This window comes from Nelumbo lutea, chromosome 2, assembly GCF_056320005.1.
Source record: "Nelumbo lutea isolate HS-2025 chromosome 2, American lotus-T2T, whole genome shotgun sequence".
Classification (NCBI taxonomy): Eukaryota; Viridiplantae; Streptophyta; class Magnoliopsida; order Proteales; family Nelumbonaceae; genus Nelumbo; species Nelumbo lutea.
In genome coordinates this window covers 90963186-90990118 of record NC_142685.1, presented here as the reverse complement: position 1 = coordinate 90990118, position 26933 = coordinate 90963186, and the positions used below count along the sequence as shown (strand labels likewise).

Genomic DNA, 26933 nt, shown 5'->3' with positions numbered 1-26933 from the left:
TATTCTAAGAAAATTCAAGCTCGGCTCATGAAAAGCTCAATTTAGCTCTGCCTAAACCGAGCTTTAAGACAAGATCGAGAACAATGAAGCTCAGCTCGTGAATCTTGTGAGCCTAATTGAGATTTTATTATATATAATATTTTTAATTATATATCATTTTTAATTTTTATATGTATAATTATATATAATTTTTTTACATGTACACAAGGATCAAAATTTCGCAACATATTGGACCGTATTGGCCGGTCATTGATATGATGTTTTAAGTTTTTTAAAGAAAATATTTTAAACATTAATTAACATCATTTTCACCCCTCCATAATTTTGAAAAAAAAAAAAAAAATACAAGGCATTAGGTTCAAAGTACTGATATACCTCTTCTGCAGTATCAGGGTGTATCAATATTTTGAACCTTGCATGTACTGATGTACATAATTTTTTTTTTTTTATTTGAATATTGGCTCACTGTCAATCTCAAACATAATGAACTTCTGAGTCAAGCCGAATTCGAGCTCAGGTCTCCAGCTCAAACTTGAACCTCATGTTTTTCTACTGAGCCAAGCTCACATAGCCAGATAATCTGCTTGGCTTGGCTCAAATCTACCCTAGGTACATTGATGCAAGTCTAATTTGTATATAGTAGCCATAGACTAATACTTGATTGCCTGTGAGCACAAAATCAATCGAACAATTTAGTCCTTCTATTGGTAAGGTGGATTAAAAAATCAGCATTTCTTTTTTTGATAAGTAACAGGATATACTTCATTAAAATCCAAACTACAATATGCAACTGGTTGAAAGGTACAACACACTCCAGGTAGAGCATGAAACCAGAAGCTAACACATGAAATTTCCTGTGGTACATAGATTTTTCTTTTTAATTCTTGTGTGAGTTCGGGGGGGGGGGGGCGGTTGGCAATGGCCCCCCTGGTTCTGCCCCTTCATGAAACAATAATATGTAAGGGTGGTCTTTGGTGGGGCAGATGGACACAAGGACAATATGGATTTTTTCACATTTTTATTAAAATGCTTGAGAACTAATTTTCTCTGTGCTCTACTATTTCGTTCTTTCTTTAAAGCGCCATTACACAATATTGATCCCAGCTATCCAGGGTCTTGGGAGGGTGGGCTGGATACAGACCTAACATTTGACATTTTTTACACCAAGTGGCTGCTCTCAGACTAAAACTTACTTGCTCATGATTGTAAGCCTGAGATTTTTCCATTTCACTCAGAAATGACCCTTTTATTCTTTCCTTTAAAATCACTTGATCAGTTACTGATAAAAAAGTTCCTACTGGTACTGGAAATGGCAATAAAATTGATTCACGTTGATACACATGCATGCATGCCTGCACATGTAATGTGCACATGACCATATTCATATGTTTATGCACCCTGGGTTTTGTTCATTTTCTTCTACACAGCACACACACATTTCTACATGAATGCATGTGTGACACATGAGCATGAACAGATGGCCACATGTAAGCATATGCATATTCATATAGGCATATCTTTTTGTCTATGTGTGTTTGTGCCTTCTATGTGCCTGTTCATTGTTAGTACTAGTGCCTAACTGGTTGATTTATTGAGTTTCTTTAGCAATCAAATTTGCTATATGATACCCTTATTAGTGAACTATGTCATGTAGACTCTTTGAAACCCCAAATTGATTGACTTAGCAGCTGCGTATAAAGGTTCTGTCAAAGTACTTGAGGGGACTTATATTTTTTATTCTGATGTGAAACTATAGCAACTTGGATTCATATCCAAAGATTTGCTGTAATCAATTATAAAGTTTTAGCTGTCAAGAGGATTTGCATTATTTGTGCTTCTACATTTAACCTGTTCTCTATTTCATCAGTTGGTCCATTGATTACATAAAAATTGGAAATAAAATATACCTATCATGTCCTGGAGTTGATACTTTTATAGAGCAACACTTCATATCTATGTCAGGTTCCAATTTGAATTCCCACATTCATGCAACACATGCAACATAGCTGGTAAACTTCCTTTATTATGAAATAGTTTCATTGCATGTAGAAGCATATCATGGTCAACTCTGATTTTCTACTATTTGGTAATAAATATGATTACATTTTTTTATCAGCAATAAATATGATTACAATTGATAAGGAAGTTTTTCTTAGAATGCCTTTTTGACATTACTGGATTGTAGCCATTTCTTTGACATTTCACAGTACTTATGCTTGTGAAAATGTGTTTTCTACAATTGTAGGTCTTCTTATTTCAGAAATCTGCTGTTCATAGGTGCAACATGGCTGGGAAGCCTGCCATAATTACTCGAGTGGTGGATAGCATGATCAACAATCTATGGCCAACTCGTGCAGAAGCGACTGATGTTGCAAATGCCGTGCTTGATGGTTCATAACTAATTACATTAAAATGGCACATATTTTTAGTTTGTTCAAAACTAATGTCTTAATGTTTATGTATCTATCTCAGGAACGGATGGTATTTTATTAGGTGCAGAGACACTTCGAGGACTCTATCCTGTTGAATCAATAAAAACTGTTGGAAGAATCTGTGCTGAAGTAAGTATGTGCATCTGCCAATTCAGAGTTTATTCTAATAAATATGCAGGAAGATAATTGTCCTTGTTCCAATAACTAATTGACTGAAGCACTACAGGAATGAAAGTATTCAGAACAAATTAAAAAATATTTTTGCAGAGAACTGTAGGGAAATCAGATTCACTATAAGAGGTATTTGGGAGACAAAACCTTTACCTACCTTAGGGTATATTTTTATTAATAATAAATTAGTATATTTACTAGTGATATAAAGAGTAAATAAATATAAGCCTCTGGGAATGACAAAATAACTCCAACTTAACTAAACCTAGTCTCATATATACAGGGTTGGCTAGATGAGTCCTCTTCTGCCATTCAATTCTGTTCATTGTCATATAAAAAGGCCTTTACCAAATACTGGTCCTATCTATCCGGGGTCTTGGGAGGGGTAGACTAGATACAGTCCTAAACCTTTGTCATTTTTTGCATAAAGTGTCTGCTCTCAGAATCGAACCTTCTTTCTTGCACTTTTCAACCCAAGACTTCACCATTATACCAAGAAAACTGTGTTAATTGTCATATCCATTGTTAAATCAATCACTCAAATCATTTCTCACTACTTCAACCTGTGTCATTTTTGGCCTACCCCTATCTCTTCTGGACCGTTGAACTTTCTATGTGCAAACAGATCACTCCTTCCTCTCTTAGTGAATGCTCCAGCATGAGCAAAAAGTGACAATTCTGGAGCCATGCTCATAAATTTAATAAGGGTTTGGAAAAAAGTTTTAATGCTGGCTTCCAACCTACACAACCCTCTATTTGGGCCCAGGACTCGCAGTGTATCTCTATAGTGGTATAATACTTAATATATCCCTAGCATACTGATACTTTTCCATGTGAAATCTGTGGGGAATGCTTACTAGCTTTGTATCATAAAGTATGATCCTTTACAAGATACAATATATGACTATGAGTATGCTTTTAACCAAAAGAAAGGCTCACCATTTTGTAGGCTGAAAGTGTTTGCAACCAGTATCTTCAGTACAAGAGAATAGTAAAACATGTTGGGGAGCCAATGTCTCATGCAGAATCTGTTGCTTCATCAGCGGTATCTAACTCTTCCCTATCATTACTGCCTTCACTTTTTAACTTCTCTTCAACTGCATTCATGATGGTCCTCCCATTTAAAAGGTGCGTGCTGCAACTAAAGTAAAGGCAGCAATGATTGTTGTCTTTACATCATCTGGGAGAGCAGCAAGGTACTCTTCTATGTGCCAACACTCCACAAATTAATAATTTATTTTGAAAGTTAAGATTTTGAGTTCCTAACTAGGTGACTCTATTGATAGGTTGGTTGCAAAATATAGGCCTTCTGTCCCTGTATTTTCCATAGTAGTACCACGACTTAGGACAAATTCATTGAAATGGACTTTGTCTGGAACTTCACAGGTATCAATATGTGTCAATTATTTAGAGGCCTCAATGTTTGCTATCAGTTTCAGAAGTTCTTATTTCTTATGACATTTTTTGTGATATTATCTATTTATTTCCTATGTGCAGGCCAGACAATTGCTTGATGTCAGAGGGGTCTATCCTATTTTGGCCAGTCCTAATGTGGTAAGGCCTTTGCTCTTGATTACCTGATTATTAAGGAGATGGAAGACATATGCTGTCCTTTTCCCCCATAAAATAATAAGTAGAACCACTGAAAGAAGAGGCAGACTCCATAAGTATAGGAACACCATCATACACGAGAAAAACTTTAGAACTCGTACACAAGTTATTTACAGAGGATTGTTGAAAACACACTAATTGTCGATATGGAATGTGGCATTCCGACTAGTGAGGTTGCTAACACTTTGTTAAATTCTTTGGAGAATAGAATACAAGTGAAATATGAACTTCTCAGTTTTTCTATCAACTTCACATTAAAACATAGAGCTGCCTGCCTTGGGCTTGGACAGTGCCTGAAAGAAGCCTCTTAAAAAAACTGAAAACTGTATCTATGACTACTAAAACTAATAGGCTATGTTTTGGGATGGGAAATCCCTACCTATGGTAATAGTAGGGGTGCAGCTTGGGTTAGATTGAACATTCGTTAAATTTGAATGGGATGAACGCTAACTCAAGCCTCACTGATAAAAAAAATAAATGCTAACTCAAGCCTGATGTGATTGAAGTTCTAAAATAAGGCAACCCGACTTGCATCATCCCTAGGTAATAGATGGCTTATAAGAGTCAGACCCTTAGTTAATATTGAAGGGATGGATCAAACCAGAGATGATCTCATGGTCTAGTCATCTAGAACCAACAGTAGTTGATATTAGCAGGGGGCAGGGGTCAGTCTGGGATGTTCCAAATGTCTTTGAAGCTTGTATCTAATGAAGTGCCATTGGATCAGACCCAAGAAATGCTAAGAATTACCCATCCATGAAGGGAGAAGTGTATTAATTGATATTAAAAACTTTCAATTTCAGCTTATTCAATTTGGTTCCCTTTTCTTTTCTGGGCAAGGGAAGTGATTTTCCTTGTATCACTATTAATATATTTTTTCTTTTGTTTAATTTTCTTCATTCTCTTTCTTTTCATTTTGCTAACTATTACTTAATGTTCTCACATTCCAGGTTACTTCTGGCGTCTCTAGTGAAGAGTCTGGGTTGAAACTTGTATTTGATCATGGAAAATCGGTGGGATTACTAAAGCCTAATGACCGGGTTGTTGTATTTCAGAAGATAGGGGACTCCTCAGTTGTCAAGATTGTTGAGCTTCAAGCCTGATGTTTTTGGGTAGCCTTTTCCCAATTTTAGGGAGTAATAATACCAGCATTGCCAATAAATTTGCTCTGTTGTATAATTTCTACATTATTAAATTAATCCTATTCCCATCTAGTTTCTCTGAAAATATTTCAAGCAACCATGGCTGATTGTTTCTCTTGGCACTCAACGAAAGCAGCTCTGTGTCTGTTTTATTCTGAATTTTAAGGCGTAGTTCCCATCTTTCCTAAAGTGCTTTCTAGGACTCGGCATTATTGGGTAGAAAAGCCAACCTCATCTGGGTTACCTGAGAACAACCTGTGTCATTGACATTGAAATCCCAAAACCTTCAAAGTGAACATTTTGCAAACCCAGATCAACAGCTAATGCAATTACATGAAAAAGCTCAAATACTTGTACATACCAAGGAGAGAATTTGGAAAGTGGAATAGCACGAGAGAAGACATGGTTGGTCTCAAAGAAATGATGCCTACACCTGAATTGGTCTTACTAACAGGCAAAGCACCGAGAATTGTTGAAGATGGAACCTAAGCAAAAATAAACGCATATAGGAAAATAATGGCCGTTTCTAAAGTTACTTTAATATTGGAAACTTATGGGCTACCAATTCCCCACCACCTAGTTCCATTTTAAGAACTCCCAACCACCACTAAGGATAAAAGTATTGGTATCAGGCAAGGTTCTAAATATTGATATGCTTGATATGCCAGTAGGGGTAGGCAGTATTGGTATTGTATTTTTTATTTTTTATTTTTCAAATCCGGTTCAGGGGGGGCGGTTTAAGGTTCCTCCACCCTCCTGAACCTGTCAAAACCTCGAAACACCCTTTGTAGGGGCGTATCGGGTTGCTCCCGATACAAGATGTATCAGTTGATACATAATGATTTTTTGAACTTTGGTATGAGGTATCGTATTGGACAACTCGAGTATAGATACAGATATGGATATAGATACACTTTGAAAATGCATGGATATACACGAAAAAATACGGAAACGCTTTGATACACTAGGGAAATGCTATAAATTCTATAAATATATTAATAAATACTAAATTTAATGTCAAAATAGCCACAATTAATGTATAAACACATAGAAAATATATATTCTAATAATATATGTGGAAAAATGCATTACAATTAATATAGTAGGATGTATAAATATCATGCAATTTATTACAATTTTATTGACAATGCATCAATCAAGAGTCTAAGACACATAGTATATAGATTTTTAAAAATTAAAACATGCACAAAACCATTAGTATTTTATTTTCTATTAAAGTCCAAGGCACAAAACACATGCAATTATTATATTTGCAGTATTATATCAATTATTTTCTATTTTGTTATTTTTAATTTTAACATTAACAAAAAAAAGTCAACTAAAATATTAATACTCAAATGTTTGGTAAAAATTATTTTTATTTTTATAAAAAATAAATATGTTATTATAAAATATAAATTAAAGTATCATTTAATAATTTATAAAAATATACATTCTTATCTTAATATTTTTAATTCTATAAATTTTCTAAAATAAAAAGAAAAATCAATTTTTGAAATAAATGTAGACTAGTGGATTTGATAGACTCAAATTATATTATGTTCTCAAATGTTTTGTAAACAGTATTTTTATTTTTGAAACTAATATGTGTATTTATTTAATTAAAATGAAAATATTAATTAATATTTTATCAATATTTTAAGATACATATCATGAGCAAATTTATAAAATTTAAGTATTATAATAATTATTCTATCATTAATATTTTTCTAGATATGAATTTCTTGAGATTAAAAATTATTTTTTGATATAAATATGTATTTGATAAATTATTTATTCCATTAGTTTATAAAATTCTAGTTTTGAATATTATTATTTTTAATTTATAGTTGGAATTGTTGGATATAAATATAAGTTGTTTGTTTAAATTTTATGTGAAATGTGGACATTGAAGTTAATAAAGGTTGTTTTATTTCAATTATAAACATAAAATGAAAGGTGGTGGCTTAGTGATTAAAGGCATTTTTAAGACAAAATACTGGACAACTTGGGTTTGAATAATGTCATCTCCTTTTATTAAATAGAGTAATGACAATTGTTAAATTAACTTCCAATACGCCTCCATATTAGTTTTTATTAGACCTTATCAACTGATATTGTGTGATGCACACCGATATGGGTCCATATGGGACCAATATGCACAATTAGCAAGATACACCTCCAGACGTAGTGTATCCTATATCATTACATTGCGATACCAATACCCCGATACAAGGCATATTGTATCAATATTTTAAAACTTGACCACCATAAACAAGTTTATGTGCAAGTGGATGACTAAGGGTGTAACTTTTGCTCATTAGGTTGGGTTGAGGGTTAATCCAAACCCAAGCTAAGGTGAAAACCTTGAATTTGGGCATGACCCAACCCAGGGTCAAACCTTGGTTTATCAATTTAGGCCCAATTTGAGATGGGACTAAAGTTGGGTTGGGTTAGACCAGACTTAGTTGAGCTCGGACAAATTGGTTGGGTTTGAAAGAATTTACAAATATATTTTTGTATAGTCATCTCTTCTTATTATGACCTAATTGAAAAGTATAATTGATTGAAAATATTTATAAATTTTATTTACAAATTTAAATGTACATATTTTATACATATGAGGTAAACAATGAGTTAGAACATAGGCTACGCAACCAACGACATTGCAACATGTCTCACGTTTTTGATTAGTGGGTAAAAGTAAATGTAATGGGAGAGTGGGGGTGTTTGGGTACGGTGGCCTTATATTGCTTTGCATTTTGGGTTATTCAATGCCAATGGATCGAAATATTCCACCACGCTCTGCAGTCCTGGTGCTCATGCAGGCTGGCTTTGCACTAGTCCCCCTAGTCTCAGCCGAACGCTGCAATACCAACGTCATCACCTGTGCCACACGATTGCAACTGGAAGGCATAGTATAGGCTCTATACCATCTGTTATGTGTCTTAGGAGAATTCACCCCTAAAAGCTAGCTGTTAGAGGGAGGGAACCCAGACACATATACACCCCACAACAGCATCCCATACTACCGATGTGAAACCAATGGACCGTAACAGAAATACTTGCAGTCCCATTTCTCTCCTTCATTTTTCTATATTTCCAGTTTAACCAAATTAACTAACAAAGTCTTTCTTCCTGTTTTTACAGGTCTGTGAGGGACGTGCAGACCACACTGATGCCGTTGAATTCACATATGATACGCGAAATGTATCAAATAGATCTCTCTCCGTGACTTTTTCTGGGAAACCCATGATCCCACCAACAAAGAATAAATACTTGATGGTTCCTTCTCCCTTTTTTACATTAACTATGGCTTTAATTCCCCTTCGATGTTTAGGATTAATACACACTGTTGCCGAATTTTGGGATTAATCGACCTGCAAAATTTTACAATTTATGCACTTAATAGGTTTGTAATAAAGTAAACCTTTTCCAGAGAATGGTGTCGTGGTGTAGTTGGTTATCACGTCAGTCTAACACACTGAAGGTCTCCTGTTCAAGTCCGGGCGGTGCCAGTTCTTTTATCATTTCTAAATTTTTACCCACTTGGCCAGCTGGCTATCAAAGTGCTAGTCCATAGATTCCTGGCTATGGTGGTGTCTGATAAAACTGAAATTTGAAAAGCAAATTTCTGCCGTTCTTTTGTTTTTTAAAATGTATTTAATATTAAAAGAAATGAAGAGATTAATCGTTGGTAGTGTCGGGTATCATCTGTCATTTTCTTATTTATCATATTTTTTTGTTTAATATGAAAATCTAGAGATGTTAATAGGGGTGTCAATCGACCGATTTTGGATTGGAACCATCCAAACCAAAATTAATTTAGACGGATTGAATGGACCAACAAGACATATTGAGTTGGACCAATCCAGACCTAATGGTCTGAAGTATTTATTGGATTAGATTGGACATGGTCCATCCATAATGAATTTATATTAGATTGGGTTGGATTGAGAAACTATCTAGTCTATTGATAGAAGAAAAGAATGTAGGTGTCAAGGGGCCAAGTTTGAGTTAGAATTAATCTTAAATTAAAATAAAATTGAACAGAATGGACGGTTCAAACATTGAATTGGACCCATCCAAAGTGGTCCAAAATATGCATTGGATTGGATTTTGGACCTGGTCCATTTGTAATGGAATCACATTGGGTTGGATCGGATTATACCAAATCCAGTCCAATTGACACACCTAGATGTGTACAAATAATTTGATAAATTTTTGTGTTTTTATAATTTTTATTTCTTTCTATTTTTTGAGTTATTATTATAAAAGCATGACATCATGTGTTGACCTATCTGAGTACTTTAAAGATAAAAGAATCTCATTTTTAGGAAACTTTAAATTTTCTATGCCATTTCCAAAATTAATTATAAAAACTATTATTATGCCACTTTGTTTAATATGACAAATCTATATTATATGAGATATGTTAAAATTTTTCATTAATTTTTATATATTGTTTATGCAATTTTATTTATTTATTTTTATTATTTAATTATGGCATCATTGTTTGACCAATTTTATCAAATGGTTGGATCATTAGGGTGCATGTTGTGCAAGTTGGGCCAAGTTAATAATCAACCTAGGCCTAAGACTCGCACCCAAGTTCAAGGTTGACCTATCCAATTTGGGCCCAATCCACATTGAAGTTTGATGCACTTGGGTTGGGCTCAAGCTTGGGTTGGTTATAAATGTCTGCAAATGCGTGCCTATGTATGTATGTATGTATGTATGTATGTATGCATGTATGCATGTATATATGTATGTATTTATGCATGTATCTTTGTATGTATGTATGTATGTATGTATGTATGTATGGTTAGAAGAAGCTACATAAGGCTAAGCCTAGGCACACCTAAAAAAATATTAAAGTCCAAGCTTTGGGCTAGGCCCAGGCCCAACCTAAGGACCAAAAACCCAAGCCAGTTTGTCTAAAATTGCAAGTTGGGTTGGTCTAGGCTCAAATTTAGTCCACCTAATCTGCACCTTTATGCATCATGAAATTAGTTTAAATTTGTATTCTATTTTCATCATTAATAAAAACAACTCTTATTTATTAAACTTTTGTTTAATATGATAAAATAAATAATATTGGAGATGTACCCAAATGTTCTTTGCATTTTTTCTGTGTTTTTAATAATTATGCCTCTTTCTTAAATTTATTGTTAATATAACAATGTGGGTTGATCACTGAAAGGTTGAACTATGGATCCATCACTTGAACAAGATAAAGGTTTCTATTTTTAGGTCACTTTTAATTTGTGTATTTCATTTTCATCATTAATAACACTATTTCTTATTTATCGTTCTTATTTTTATTAAAATGATATATATGTGTGTGTGTGTGACTAATTTTTTTGTAATTTCTATATTTTTATTTATTTTTAAACCTTTATTATTTGACTATAAAACCATTGGTGACCCGTTTGACCTAGATGGTTGAACTACATACTTGCCACACTAACAAAGGAACAACTTAGTTTTCATGTTGGATTTAAGTACATAGCTTTTTAATTGTTAAAATTATTGGTAATAGATTTAATTAGTATAATTTATTGGTGAGAAACAAAAATAAAAAATACTTCAAATAAAGAATCTAAGGAAGGAGAATGGAAATTAACCTCTTAATAAGAGAGAGTTAAATGAAGTGAAAAGTAATAGTTTAAATTACACTTTTTGTCCCAATTAGACAAAGACTAAATTCAAAAGTAAGGGTATTTTAATCAAAATTTATATAAAATTTATTTATTTAATTTAAAATAAATATATGATTTGATGAGAGGAGAAGGGAGCTAATACCTTAAATATAAGACTTAATAAGAGGAAATGGAAAGGATATAATATAAAGATCATATTCAACAATGGAGATATTTAGTTAAGAAAAATTTTAGACTCTATATATTGTTCCCACTTTTAATAGTAATATAGATTATTACTAATCGGGACTGTTTAATGCACGGGCTTTGTTAAAGGAATGTGAAGCAAATTGAACCTTATGATATTGCTAGCCCTATAATCTTTTATGAATTATTTTCACCTAAATCAGGCCTACCCATAATCATCCCTAGTCTAACCACAATTTATTAGACAATGCATGTCCTTAGCTCCAATCATATTGATGTACATAAGCATTTAAAAATAATATAAGTATATCGTTGTTTCATGATCAAATTTGGTGCGTTTTTGTGAATTACCCCTTAGACTAGACACTTATGAGGCTCCTGTTAGTTTAGAATATTCTCAGCCACTGGATAGACTTGGAGAGTTTATCTTGACAAGGCTGACACTGATGTGCTGTCGAGTTGGTGGATCAGCTTGTCTTAGTTGCTAGGGTTAAACCCCAAGCACAATTAGTGGGTGTTTGGAAGAAGCATTGAACTTGGACCAATTTCTAGTTATGCCTTGGTCCTTTGAGATAGATGGAAAAAACTAGAAAGTTACATTTAACCTTAAACTTGATTATGATACTACACTAGGTTTTGGATGAAACTACTTTTGATATGCCAACTACTGAGATCCATCAACGGTCAAATATCTAGGTTTGTTGGGGTAGTTTAGGATATTACCTGAATAGGTGATCATAATGATAGGATCAGCCCCTTTGTTAGACAAAGTGAATATCAAGATTTACACTCTCTCTAATGGAAACCTAACTATCCATCAACGGTCAAATATCTAGGTTTGCTGGGATAGTTTAGGATATTATCTGAATAGGTGATCATAGTGATAAGATCAGCCCCTTTGTTAGACAAAGTGAATATCAAGATTTACACTCTCTCTAATGGAAACCTAACTACCATCAACAGATTTCAATTATATTTGAAATATTATTTGCAAAATATGTTTATATGTTATATTACTATTTAATAAAAAATGTTTTAATCTTAGGATTTGAGTAAAGAGTATGATACTACGTTTTGCAATCAAGAAAAATGTCCTTACCTATGAGTAATGTTTTAATGATTATGGGGTAAGAAGTTAGGTGTAAGAGACCATTACAGTCCTAATTATCTAATGGATTTCATCTTACATATGCCCATTATCCTTGAGTTTTCATAGGGTGGTTGAATTCAATGATCATTTATGTTTAAATGTTGGGCCCAAATAAAGTCCAAGCTGATTGGTAAGGGTTCACTACACCTAGGTAGTGAATTTGACCTAACCTCTTCTAGAGGTGAGGCTAAACATTTATGGACTTATATATATGAAACCTTTATGGGTCCCACGCCATACGATGGTCATGCATATGTGGCCATGCAATGCCTAAGTTATTAAGCCATTAAAGAAAATGGCCTAAAACCCAATACTAATGTGATAATTTAAGTTGTCATGTGATTTGGCTTAAAAATGGGTGTAGATCTGAGTACGAAGCACCCATTCTCTTTAGAAGATAATGCTCATCTAATTAAAGTTAAAGACCTTATCAAAATCTGATTTTGATCAACTCCTAATAGGTGAGCTATGCAATGAGCTATGTGAGCAGGTTCATATTTGGGATGACCCTTAACCTAACCCAATCCATTTAACTTACACGTCTACTTTATTAGAGAGAGAGACAAAAGGGATTAAAAGAGATTTAAGAGGAAATTAAAGATTTAATGGGGAGGGAGATGTTACAAACATTGACTATTAAGGTGAGAGAGAGAGAGAGAGTGAGATAAGAATGGTTTTAATGATCATTTAAAAATAAATATGCACACATGTCAAGAAAGTAGAGAAAGAGGAGGCACATGTGATTTTTATGGTGGGACGACCAATCAACCCTCACCTCCCCTTCTTTAGAGTAATGTTGCGTGAGGTTTCGCAGCATGCCCACAATTCGACCATTCTTGGCACTTGCATCCATAAGAACCATGGATATTTTGGTTGCCTCCACAAATGGCAAACATTGTCTTCCAAAAATGATAAAATCTTGGATTGCCGACATTCTACAATATGCACATATCTATGCCACTTTCGAATTCATATCACGTCTAAGTCTCCTTTACGCACCCATGACATTCATTAGTCAAGAATATCTTGTCAGAAATAGATAGAGAAGAAATAGTTCTAGAAGTGAATATAGAGGAGGTTGGTTATAGTGGCTCATTTTAGGCTCTATTGTATGCAAGACAATGACTCATTAGCTCCAATTTAAATGCTTAAACCATCTTCCCTAATGCAATCTTCTAGAAGTGCCAATGCCAAAAGATGTCCATATGAGTTTAAAAAACTAATAAAAATTACAAGAACAACAATCACAATAAAGAAATTGCAGCCCTTAAAAAAAGTTTTAGCATACACAAACAACTCTGACTTACACGATTAAAATCATTGTTGATACCACAATTGACAAGGCGAACTCATAAAATGTGTTTGCAATGACAAGCCTAATATTGCCTTAGAAATATTAATTAATTTGTGTGACTCCAAAATTGACCTCACGCAACTGAATCAAATGCTCCAATAGAAAAAGTTTGAACATCAAGTATGGATTGGAAATGTCCTTACCTAGAAGAGCATATCACAATGAAGAAGAAAAAGAGAAACCAACCTTGTTGCTGCACTAGCCTTCCCATTATAAAGGTTTTGGTTTCACGATTATATTAGAATTAAAAATTGGGTAGGTTCCGGTTTTCACCCCTCCTGTACTGAATCATACCCAAAAGCGATTATTTTGTTTGGTATATATAATATTTCCTTCATTTTCTTACATTATCAAATTTGATAGATAGATAGATAAAGGTGTTTAACATTTTAACATAAATAATTTATAACTTTTCTATCAATTTTATTAAAGTTATATGATCAAAATTTGAATTTTAGGTTACCATTCAAATAAGAAAAGTGGTTTTAGGTTTAATTGGTTCAGTTTTTAACCTATGTTATTGTTGAAACCTAAATTTTCAGTTTACCAAGACGGTTTTGGGTCTATAATTTTGGCCCGATTAATGATTGGTTTGGGATTGCTTCGACCTAGATTGGACCAAGACCCCACTCATTGGCAACCCTATCCTGAATGATGGCCAACTTCCAATCGAGACACCTCTTAAAGCTTGATGAGAAGCAATCAAAGTAGCAAGACCAAAAATAATGTTATTGAAAACTGAAGTCCATTAGGCATGGGATGTCTCATATGCTTACATTGTTATTGAAAAATAAAAACAATAGTAAGGTGCATGAGTCGGCAAGCCCTTCCTTAAATTAGCAAGAACTTGAGTAATCCAAATCTACACATATAACCCAAGAAAATTAGTAACCTAAACAACCACAAGAGAACAACAAATGAAGTAGTGAAATGAGAAGCTTACTATGAAGAGAGACATGACTTCTTTATAGAAATTCCATGAAAAGTTTCATAGCACACCCGCATTTCAAGCATTCTTGGCGCTTGCACCCATAAGACCTATGGCCTCCTACACAATTGACAAACAATGTATTCAAAAATTGATAAAAGCTTGGATTGCATAAAATCTACAACAACCACATACCAGTGCCACTTCCAAATCTGTGTCATGTCTGAATCTTCTTTATGTGGCCATGGCATTCACCAATCAAGAATATCTTGTTAGAAATAGATGGAGAAAAAATAGTTCTAGAAGTGAATATAGAGGAAGTTGATGATAGTGGTTCATTTTGGGCTCTAGCATATGCGAGGCCATGACTCATTACTGCTCTAAATCAAACGCTTAAATCATCTTCGTGTACCAATGCTTGAACATGTCCATATCAATTTAAAATATTAAGAAAAGTTACAAGGACAACAACGACAATAAAGAAATTGCAGTCCTTAAAAAAGGCTTTAACATATACAAACAACATTGGCATACATGATCACATTCATTCTTGACATCACATTTGACAATGCAAACTCATAAGGACGTGCCTGCAATGACAAGGCTGAAATTGCTTTAGAACTATTTATTAATTTGTGCGAGTCATAAATCAACCGTACATGACAGAATCATAGGCTTGAATAGCAAAAGTCTGAACATCAAGTATGCATTGCAAATGTCCTTACCTAGAATAACAAATCCCAATGGAGAACAAAAAGTGAAACCAATCTTATTGCAGCACTAACCTTCCCATTTTCTGTATTCTTGAATGGGTTGTTAGTGATTCGAGTATACTTGACAAGCCCGAACAAACTGAGACAATTATAAAGGTTCTGGTTACATGTTTATGTTAGAATTAATATTAATTGTGTTTGTTCCAGTTTTCACCTCTCCTGAACCGAATCACACCCAAAATTGGTTATTTTGTTTGCTATATATATTGTTTCCTTCATTTTCTTATAATTTTTATCATTTTATAGGTTTATAGTGTCAACTTTGATCGATAGATAGATAAAGGTGTTTAACTTTTTAACAAATAAATAATTTAGTATTTTTTATCAATTTCATTAACTTTATAAGATTAAAATTTGAATTTTAGGTTACCATATAAATAAGAAACATTATTTAATATTTAACTGGTTCAGTTTTTAACCTACGTTATAGTTTAAACCTAAATTTTAAGTTAGCAAGGATGTTTCTAGGTCAATGATTTTGTCTTGATTGTTGATCAATTTGGGATTACTTCCACCTAGATCAAACCTAAACCCCACCCACTAATAGCCATATCTTGAATGGCAGCCAAGTTCTAGTTGAGCCATCTCTTAAAGCTTAATGAGATACAACAAGCCACTTATCCTATAGAATAAAAAGAAAATGGAAGTATATTAAGAATGGGATGTATCTTATACTTACATTGTCATCGAAAAATGGAAGTAATGGTCCGGTGCAAGAATCGGCAAACCCTTCCTCAAAGTAGAAGGACCATGAACAATCCAAAACTACACATAACCCAAGCAAATTAGTAAACCACACAACCATAAGAGAACACCAAATGGAATAGATAAATGAGAAGCTAACAACAAAGAGTGGCCCAACTACTTTATAGTAATGCCATGAGAGGTTTCATAGCATGCCCTCATTTCAAGCATTCTTTGCGCCTATACTCATAAGACCCGAGGATATTATGGCCACCTCAACCATCAAACATTGTCTTCCAAAAATAATAAAAGCTTGGATTGCAAACATTCTACAACAAGCACATAGTAATGCCACTTCTGAATCCGCATCACATCTAAGTCTCCTTAACATGCCCATGACATTCACTAGTCAAGAATATCTTGTCAAAATTAGATGGAGAAGAAATAGTTCTACAAGTGAACACAGAGGAAGATAGTTATAGTTGCTAATTTTGGGCTCTAGCGTATGCAAGGCCATGGCTCATTTGTTCTCCAATTCGAATGCTTGAATCATCTTTATGTGCCAATGCCTGAAGATGCCTATATAAGTTTAAAAACATAAGAAATGTTACAAGGACAACAACGACAATAATAGAATTGCAACCCTTAAACAAAGTTTCAGCAAATACAAACAATGCTTGCTTACACAATTACAACCATTCTTGATACCACAGTTGAAAATGCGAATTCATAAGAACATGCCTGCAATGACAATGATGAAATTGCTTTAGAAGTATTTATTAATTTGTGCGAATCCAAAATCAACACCGCATGATAGAATCATATGCTTCACTAGCAAAAGTTTGAACGCCGAGTATGGGTTGTAAATGTTCTTACCTAGAAGAACATACTCCAATGGAGAAGAAAAAGTGATACCAACCTTGTTGTAGCATTAGCATTTCCATTTTCTGTATTCTTGAATAGGTTGTAAATGATTCAGGTTACTCGACGGGCCCAAATAGATTGAGCCAATTATAAAGGTTCAGGTTCCATGATTATGTTAGAATTTATAACTAGGTTTGTCCCAGTTTTCACCCCTCTCAAACCAAATCACACCCAAATCCGATTATTTTGTCTGTTATATATATTATTTCCTTCATTTTCTTATAATTTTTATCATATTATAGATTTATATTGTCAAACTTGATAGATAGATTGATAAAGGTGTTTAACTTTTTAACAGATAAATAATTTAGTATTTTTATCAAATTTATTAACATTATAAAATTAAAATTTGAATTTTAGGTTATCATTTAAATAAGAAAAGTTATTCAATATTTAATTGGTTTGGTTTTTAACCTATGTTATTGTTTAAAGTTAAATTTTATGTTAACAAGGACGGTTCTAGGTCAATAGTTTTGTCTTGATTGTTGATTGGTTTGGGATTGCTTCTACCTAGACCAAACCTAGACCCCACCCACTGACAACCATATCTTGAATGGCAACCAACTTCTAGTCGAGCTACCACTTAAAGCTTAATGAGAAACAATCAATCACTTATCCTAGACAATAAAAAGAAAATGGAAGTCCATTAAGCATGTGATGTGTCCTACATTGTTATCAAAAACCAAAAACAATGGTTAGACGCAAGAGTCGGCAAGCTGCACCTCAAAGTAGAGAGATCAAGAGCAATCCAAAACTACACATAACCCAAGAAAATTAGTAACCCACACAACCACTAGAGAACAACAAATGAAGTAGAGAAATGAAAAGCTTACACAAAAGAGTGGACCGACTTCTTTATAGTAATGCCATGAGAGGTTTTGCAACAAGCCCACATTTCAAGAATTCTTTGTGCCTGCACCCAAAAGAACTAAGGATATTATGGACACCTCCACAACCAATGAACAATTTATTCCAAAAATGATAAAAGCTTGGTGTGTAGACATTCTACAATAAGCACAAAGCAGTGCCTCTTTTGAATCTGCATTACATCAGAATCTCCTTTGTACATCCAAGACATTCACCAGTCAAGAATATCCTATCAGAATCAGATGGAGAAGAGGTAGTTCTACAAGTGAATATAGAAGAAGCTTGTTATATTGGCTAATTTTGGGCTCTAGCACATGCAAGGCCATGGCTCATTTATGCTCCAATTCAAATCCTTAAATCATGTTCGCATGCCAATGCTTGAAGATGTCCATATGAGTTCAAAGAGCTAAGAAAGATTACAAGAACAATAATGACAATAATGAAATTGCAGCCCTTAAAAAAGTTTTAGCAAATACAAACAACGTTGGAATCATAGTCATTTCTAATACCTTAGTTGACAATGTGAATTCATAAGAACATGCCTGCAATGACAAAGCTGAAATTGCTTTAGAACTATTTATTAATGGGTAAATTTCTTAAACTACCCTTACTGTTTAGCTAATTGACTAGGTGTGCCCTTACTGTTTGAAAATTGACTAATGCTACCCCTACTTTTTCTGACAATTGACTAGTATTTCCCTTATCGTTAGCGCCCCTTAATATTCCGTTAACAAAAAGACAAAAAAGATTACTTTACCCTTTATTCTTCTTCAAATTTTCAAAATAAAACAAGGAAAAGAGGAGAGAGAGAGAGAGAGAGAGAGAGAGAGAGAGAATACACATCTAGATGCCACCTTCTTCAACAAATCTGATCTTTGATGCTAGTGGATCAACTTCCGGCTGCCATTAAATTCTGGACGGAACTAGCATTGGCATGGAGGGCAGCAATGGTTTCCCTCCACCAATGATCTCTCTAGTGATCTCCTCTCTCTCTCTCTCTCTCTCTCTCTCTCTCTCTCTCTCTCTCTCTCTCCCCCCATTTCTCTTTTCTTCTCCTTCTTCCCACCTTCCTACCGTTTCCACAACCTTTATTGGTGGTCTTCTCTTTCCCTCAATCTCTCGATCATTTCTCTCTCTTTCTTCTTAAAATTAATTCACAGGAAGCAAAGTTAGTTATCTAACCATTGATTCAAGACACCCATTAAATGTGGGTGCAAAATTAGTTATTTGAATTTTGTGCGTTTTGCAGATGAGATTGACAGGCTTGATGTTTTGAGAGGAAGAGGCATGCCTTTCGTGTAGTAATGGTCTTGTAAGAGGTGAATGCTCAAGACTAGTGGCATCGCAATTTCTTCTTTCTCACTTTAGAACTCCTTTTAGGATTCATGCTTATAAGTTTTCATCTCCCTTATGGGATTGGTGTAGGATCTACAAAAATGGTTTTGTTTGGCATGATCTTTCTAAGGATGACTTGATTCTTCCTACGTTCTTAAATGTTCTGAGCTCTTTGAAGAATCATTCCATTCAGGTAACCGCAAAACAAATGGATTATTTCATTCCAAGGATGAATTGCTTATATCATGCCAGAAATAAGGAAAATCAAGGTCCTCAAGTTTGGATTTCTTTTCCCTAGATCGTTTCAATCCAAGAGGCATCTTCATCTTCTTCGAGCATGGCTAGGAAAGATATGAGGCGTCAAGAAGAGGAAATCTCCCCTCCTCTTCAATGACCCAGTATGTCCCCAAATTATAGAGTTGGAAAGAATCCCCCTTGGGGTGGATCTTTGAGCTTGACAGAGTACAAGGTTCCTAAAGGTGATGGAGCAACTGATGCTTCAACACAAGCTGAGGAAAGCATAAGGAGACCCAATGGCTGAGAAACCCGTATCAGAGGTGTTTCCACAAATGATGACACACTAGAGCTTGAGGCTAACCTAAATCATAAAACTAGGTTCTACAAGTGAAAGAGAACTTTGAACTTTGTAGGGAAGAGATTTCCCCACCTTCATCTTCTTCAAGCACATCATCATCTTCTAGATACTTGAACGGAAACCATTGCTGCCCTCCATGCCAATGCTAGTTCCGTCCAGAATTTAATGGCAATTGAAAGTTGATCCACCAGCATCAAAGACCAGACTCGTTGAAAAAGGCGGTATCTAGACGTGTACTCTTTCTCTTTCTCTCTCTTTCTCTCTCTCTCTCTCTCTTTCCCCTTTTCCCTGTTTTATTTTGAAAATTTGAAGAATAAAGGGTAAAATAGTCTTTTTGGGTTTTTTTGTTAACGGAATATTAAGGGGTGCTAACGGTATGGGAAGTATTAGTTAATTGTCATAAATAGTAGGGGTAGTGTTAGTCAATTTTCAAACAGTAAGGGTACACTTAGTCAATTCGCTAAACCATAAGGGTTGTTTAAGAACCCTTTATTAATTTGTGCGAGTCCAAAATCAACATTGCACGATAAAATCATATACTTCATTAGCAAAAGTTTGAACACTGAGTATGAGTTGTAGATGTTTTACCTAGAAGAACATATCCCAATGGAGAAGAAAAGGAGATACCAACCTTGTTGCAGCACTAGCCTTCCCATTTTTCATATTCTTGAACAAGTTGTCAATGACACAGGTTTTACTGATGGGACCAAATAGATTGAGCCGATTATAAATATTTTGGTTGCATGATTATCTTAGAATTAACAATTGGGCTGGTTATGATTTTTACCCCTCCCGAACTGATTCATTCCCAAAATTGATTATTTTGTTTAGTATATTTAATATTTCCTTCCTTTTCTTATAATTTTTATCATATTTTAGATTTATAGTGTAAAATCTGATAGATAGTTAGATAAAGGTGATTAACTATTTAACATATAAATAATTTAGAATTTTTCTATCAATTTTATTAACGTTATAAGATCATAATTTAAAATTTAAGTTGCCATTTAAATTAGAAAAGTGCTTTAGCATTTCATTGGTTCGGTTTTTAACCTATTTTATTGTTTAAAGCTAAACTTTAAGTTAACAAGGACAGTTTTGGGTTAATGATTTCATCTTGATTATTGATCGGTTTGGTATTGCTTCTACCTAGACTAGACCTAGACCCCACTCATTAACAACCGTATCTTAAAAGGCAACCAACTTCTAGTCGACCCACATCTTAAAGCTTGATGAGAAACATTTAACCACTTATGCTATAAAAAAAAAAAAGCATACGAAAGTCCATTAAGCATGGGATGTGTCTTATAGTTACATTGTTATTAAGAACCGGAAACAATAGTATGGTGCATGACTCGACAAGCCCTTCCTCAAAGTAGGGAGACATTGAACAATCTAAGACTACAAATACAGACCAAGAAAATTAGTAACCCACACAACCACAACAGAACACCAAATGAAGCGGAGAAATGAGAAGCAATGATCGAAGAGTGGACCAACTTCTTTAGAGTAATTTTGTAAGAGGTTTTACAACGCAATTCAAGCATTCTTAGTGCCTACACCCATAAGACTTAATGATATAGGGGTGATCATTTCAGCCCACCCCGGCTTGGGCCCAAGCCTAGGCCCACATCAGGCCTGCAAATATTAGGGTTGGACTTGGGTTTAATATTTTAAGCCTGACTCAGACCTGACCCAGCCCACATATATTTAAATTTACACATTTTGTGTATAATGTATACATACATATATATATATATATATATACATGTTATTTTACATTATATTATATATTTTATATATAAATATTATAACATCACATGTATAATTTATATTATATGTAATATTTTATATTATATAATATATAAAATAAAAGTTTATATGCATGTTATGTCATTTAATATCAAATATTATAGATATGTAATGCTTTATATATGAAAGACATTGGCCCAAAATCAGGCCCGGCCCAGCCAGGGCCTAAGCTATAGCCTTTATCATAAGTGCAAAGCCCGACCCGGGCCCAGCCCGGCCTAACCCATGATCACCTCTACAACAATATCATGGCTGCCTCCACAACCAACATACATTTTCTTCCAAAAATGATATAAGCTAGGATTGTAGGAATTCACAACAAGCACTTACATGTGCCACTTCTGAATTCATATCATGCTTGGGTCTCCTTTGTGTGCCCATGGCGTTCACCAGACAAAAATATCCAGTCAAAAATAGATAGAGAAGAAATAGTTCTAGAAAGTGAATATAGATGAAGTTGATTATTGGGGCTCATTTTGGGCTCCAGTGTATGTAAGGCCATGGCACATTACTACTCCAATTAGAATGATTGAATCATCTTTGCCATCACAATCTCATAGAAGTGCTAATTCTTGAAGATGCACATATGAGTTTAAAAAACTAAGAAAAATTACAAGGACAACAACAATAAAGAAATTACTACCATTAAAAAACATTTTATCTACAAACAACTCATGTTTACATGACTACAGCCATTCCTAATACCATGGTTGACAATGTGAACTCATAACAATATACTTGCAATGACAAGGTTGAATTTCCATAGAAGTACTTACTAATTTATGTGTTCCAAAGTCAACACCACACGATAGAATCAAATGGTTCAATAGCAAAAGTTTGAACATCGAGTATGGATTGGAAATGTCCTTACTAAAGTAGCAAATCCCAATGGAGAAAAAAAAGAGATACCAACCTTGCTACAACACAAGCTTTCCCATTTTTCATATTCTGAAAAGGACTGTCAGCGATTCAGGTCTGTCCAATGGGCCTGAATAGATCGAGCCAATCTTAATGTTTCTAGTTCCATGATTATGTCAGAATTAATAATAGGGTTGGTTCTGATTTTCACTCCTCGCAAACTGAATCATACACAAAACTTTTTGTTTTGTTTGGTATATATAATATTTCCTATTTCATTTTCTTATAATTTTTATCATATTATAGGTTTATAATGTGAAATTTGTTTGATAGATAGATAAATTTGTTTAACTTTTTTAACATATAAATAATTTATAATTTTTCTATCAATTTTATTAATGTGATGCAATCAAAATTTGAATTTTAGGTTACCATTTAAATAAGAAAAGTGGCTTTATGTTTAACCGGTTCAGTTCTTAACCAATGTTATTTTTAAACCTAAATTTTAAGTTAACAATGACAGTTTTTGGTTTATAATTTTGTCCTGATTATAGATTGATTTGAGATTGCTTCTATCTAGACCAAACCCGGACTCCATATGTTGACGGCCCTATCTTGAATGGCAACGCACTTCCAATTGAGCCACCGCTTTAAGCTTGATGATATAGTCAACCACTTATCCTATAGAATAAAAAGAAAATGGAAGTCCATTAAGCATGGGATGTGTCTTATGCTTACATTGTTATCAAAAACTGGAATCAATGGTAAGGCACATCGGCAAGCCCTTCCACAATTAGTAACCCACACAACCTCAAGAGAACACCAAAAAATGTGGGGAAATGAGAAGCCTACACCAAAGAGTGGACCAACTTTTTTAGAGTAATGTTGTGAGAGGTTTCATAGCATGCCCACAATTCGAGCTTTCTTGACGCCTACACCCATAAGACCTAGGGATATTATGGCCACCTCCACAACCAACAAATGTTGTCTTCCAAAAATGATAATGTTTGGATTGCAAATATTCTACAACAAGCACATACCTATGCCACTTCCGAATCTATATCACATCTGAGTCTCCTTTGTGCACCCATGACATTCCCCTATCAAGAATATCCAGTCAGAAATAGTTCTAGAAAATGAATATAGAGAAAGCTGGTTTTAGTGGCTCATTCTAAGCTCTAGCATATGCAAGGCCATGGCTCATTGTTGCTCCAATACGAATGCTTGAATCATCTTTTCCAATACGATTTCTCAGAAGTACCAATTCCAGAAGATTACCATATGAGTTTAAAAAAAAATAAGAAAATTATAAGGACAACAACGACAATAATGAAATTGTAGCCCCTAAAAAAGTTTTAGCATATACAAACAATGTTGGTTTACATGATTGTAGTCTTTCTTGACACCACAGTTGACAAAGAGAATTCATAAAAATGTACCTATAATGACATAATTGGAGTTGCCTTAGAAGTATTTATTAATTTGTTTGAGTCCAAAATCAATATCACATGACTGAATCATATATTTCAATAACAAAAGTTTGAATATCTAGTATGGGTGGGAAATGTCTTTGCCTAAAAGAGTTTATGCCAGTGGAGAAGAAAAATAACTCCCAAGCTTGTTGCAACACTAGCCTTCCCATTTTCTATATTCTATAAAAGGTTGCCAATTATTCGAATCAACCCATTGGGCCTGAACAAACCGTGCCAATTATAAAAGTTCTGATTGCAAGATTATGTTGGAATTAATAATTGATTGGTTTATAATTTGTACCATATTATAGGTTTATAGTGTCAAATCTAATAGATTGGTAGATAGATAAAGGGGTTTAACTTTTTAACATATAAAGGATGTAGAATTTTTCTACCTATTGTATTAATGTTATAAGATCAGAACTTGAATTTTAGGTTACCATTTAAATAAGAAAAGTGGTTTAATGTTTAATTGGTTAGGTTCTCAACCTATGTTATTGTTTAATGCTTAATTTTAAGTTTACAAGGACGACTTTGGGGTAATTATTTTGTCCTAATTATTGATCTGTTCGGTATTGCTTCCATCTACACAACACCTGGACCCCACAAGTTGACAACCGTATCCTGAATGGCGACCAACTTCCAACCGAGCCACCTCTTAAAGTTTGATGAGAAATAGTGAGCCACTTATCATACACTATAAAATGAAAATGGAAGCCCATTAAGCATGGGATGTGTCATATATTTACATCGTTATCGAAAACTGGAAATAATGGTAAAGTGCATGAGTCAGTAACCCCTTCCTTAAATTAGGGAGACCACAAGAAATCTAAAACTACAAATACAAACCAAGCAAATTAATAATCCACACAACCACAATAGAATACCAAATGAAGCAGAGAAATTTGAAGCTTACATCGAAGAGTGGACCAACTTCTTTAGAGTATTGTTATGAGAGGTTTTACAGCATGCCCACAATTCGAGCATTCTTAGAACCTACAACCATAACACACAACAATATCATGGATGTTGCCACAACCAACATACATTGTCTTCCAAAAATGATATAAGCTTGGGTTGTAGACATTCTATAATCAGCACTTATCTGTGCCACTTCCAAATTTGTATCACGTTTGAGTTTCCTTTGCACACTGATGACGTTCACTAGTCAAGAATATCCAGTCAGAAACAGATAGAGAAGATATAGTTCTATAAGTGAATATAGAGGAAGTTGGTTATAGTGGCTCATTCTAGGCTCTAGCATATGCGAGGCCATGGATCATTACTGCTCCAATTTGAATGCTTGAATCATCTTTGCCAATTCTTGAAGATGTCCATATGAGTTTAAGAAACTAAGAAAAATTTCAGGGACAACAAGGACAATAAAGAAATTACAGCCCATAGAAAACTTATTAGCATATGCAAGCAATGTTGGTCTACATGATCGCAGTCATTCCTGATACCACTATTGAGTATGGGTTGGAAATGTCCTTACCTAGAGGAGCAGATCCCAGTGGAAAAGAAAAAGAGATACCAGCCTTGCTTCAACACTAACTTTCCCATTTTCCATATACTTGAAAAGGTTATCAACGATTTGGGCTTGCCGAATGGGCCAGAACAAACCGAGCCAATTATAATGGTTCTAGTTCCATGATTATGTCAGAATTAATAATTTAGTTGGTTCCGGTTTTCAAGTGTCTTGAACCGAATCATACCCAAAAGCAATTATTTTGTTTGGAACATATATTATTTCCTTCATGTTCTTATAATTTTTATCATATTATCAGTTTATAGTGTCAAATTTGTTAGATAGATGGATAAAGCTATTTAAATTTTTTAACATATAAATAATTTAGATTTTTCTATCAATTTTATTATTGTTATAAGATCAAAGTTTGAATTTTAGGTTACCATTTAAATAGGAAAAGCGGTTTAGTGTTTAACTGGTTTGGTTTTGAACCTATGTTATTGTTTAAAGCTAAATTTTAAGTTAACAATGACAGTTCTTGGTCAATGATTGTCCTGATTATTGATCGGTTTGGGATTGCTTTTACCTAGAATAGACCTGGACCACACACGTTGTCAACCATATCTAGAATGGCAGCCAACTTCTAGTTGAACTCCTCTTAAATCTTGATGAGAAATAGCCAGCCACTAATCCTACGGAATAAAAAGAAAATGGAAGTCCATTAAGCATGGAATGTGTCTTGTATTTGCATTGTTATTGATAACCGCAAATAATGGTAAGGCGCATGAGTCAGCAATTAGTACCTCAAAGTAGCAAGATCTTTAGCAATCCAAAACTGCACATATAACTAAAGTAAATTAGTAACCCACACAACACAAGAGAACACCAAATGAAGTGGAGAAATTAGAAACCTACACCGAAGAGTGGACCAACTTCTTTAGAGTAATGTTGTAAGAGGTTTCACAACATGCCTGTAATTCAAGCATTCTTGGTGCCTACTATAGACACCCTGTTTTTGCGCTCTTTAGTTTTTCTGCAATACTTTGAGCTTCAAGCATGTTTCAACTAACCTCTCAGGTAAACTGGGGGTATTTTTGGAATTTTAAAAAAGTTGGGGCCTCAAGGATCCAAGACCATAGGTACGTAGAGACTAGAAACCCAAACCCAATGACACCAAGATCACCCAAGTCTGATACCACTTACCCCTTTATCCTAAGACCCGAAGCCGAAACCGATTCCAATCGTCTGATCGGAGTCAGTTTGATCATGAATTTCATTTCACATCGAAACAAAAATCCAAGACCATAGGTACACAGATCCTAAAAATCCAAATCCAATGACACCAAGATCACCCAAATCCAACACCGTTTACCCCTTCATCCCAAGAACCAAAGCTGGAACTGATTTTGATCGTTTGATCGGAGTCATTTTAATCATAAACCTCATTTCACATCAAATCTAAAATCCAATACCATAGGTATGTAGATCCCAAAAATCCAAATCCAATG

At 34.2% G+C, this 26933-nt stretch overlaps 1 non-coding gene and 1 pseudogene across 2 annotated transcripts in view; both read left to right on the top strand.

The window, feature by feature from the left end:
* Nucleotides 1–5441, top strand: part of LOC148871817 (pyruvate kinase 1, cytosolic-like) — a 41072-nt pseudogene extending 35631 nt beyond the window's left edge. Inside the window, exons 10-16 of the transcript XR_016106950.1 lie at nt 2246–2390; nt 2473–2561; nt 3553–3648; nt 3732–3799; nt 3890–3989; nt 4101–4157; nt 5165–5441. The product of XR_016106950.1 is annotated as a pyruvate kinase 1, cytosolic-like (transcript). The remainder of the gene's footprint in view (nt 1–2245; nt 2391–2472; nt 2562–3552; nt 3649–3731; nt 3800–3889; nt 3990–4100; nt 4158–5164) is intronic.
* A 3359-nt stretch (nt 5442–8800) lies between these two features.
* On the top strand, nt 8801–8874 carry TRNAV-AAC (transfer RNA valine (anticodon AAC)). Its single transcript has one exon. It is a non-coding gene; the product is annotated as a tRNA-Val (tRNA).
* Nucleotides 8875–26933: the final 18059 nt, after the last annotated feature.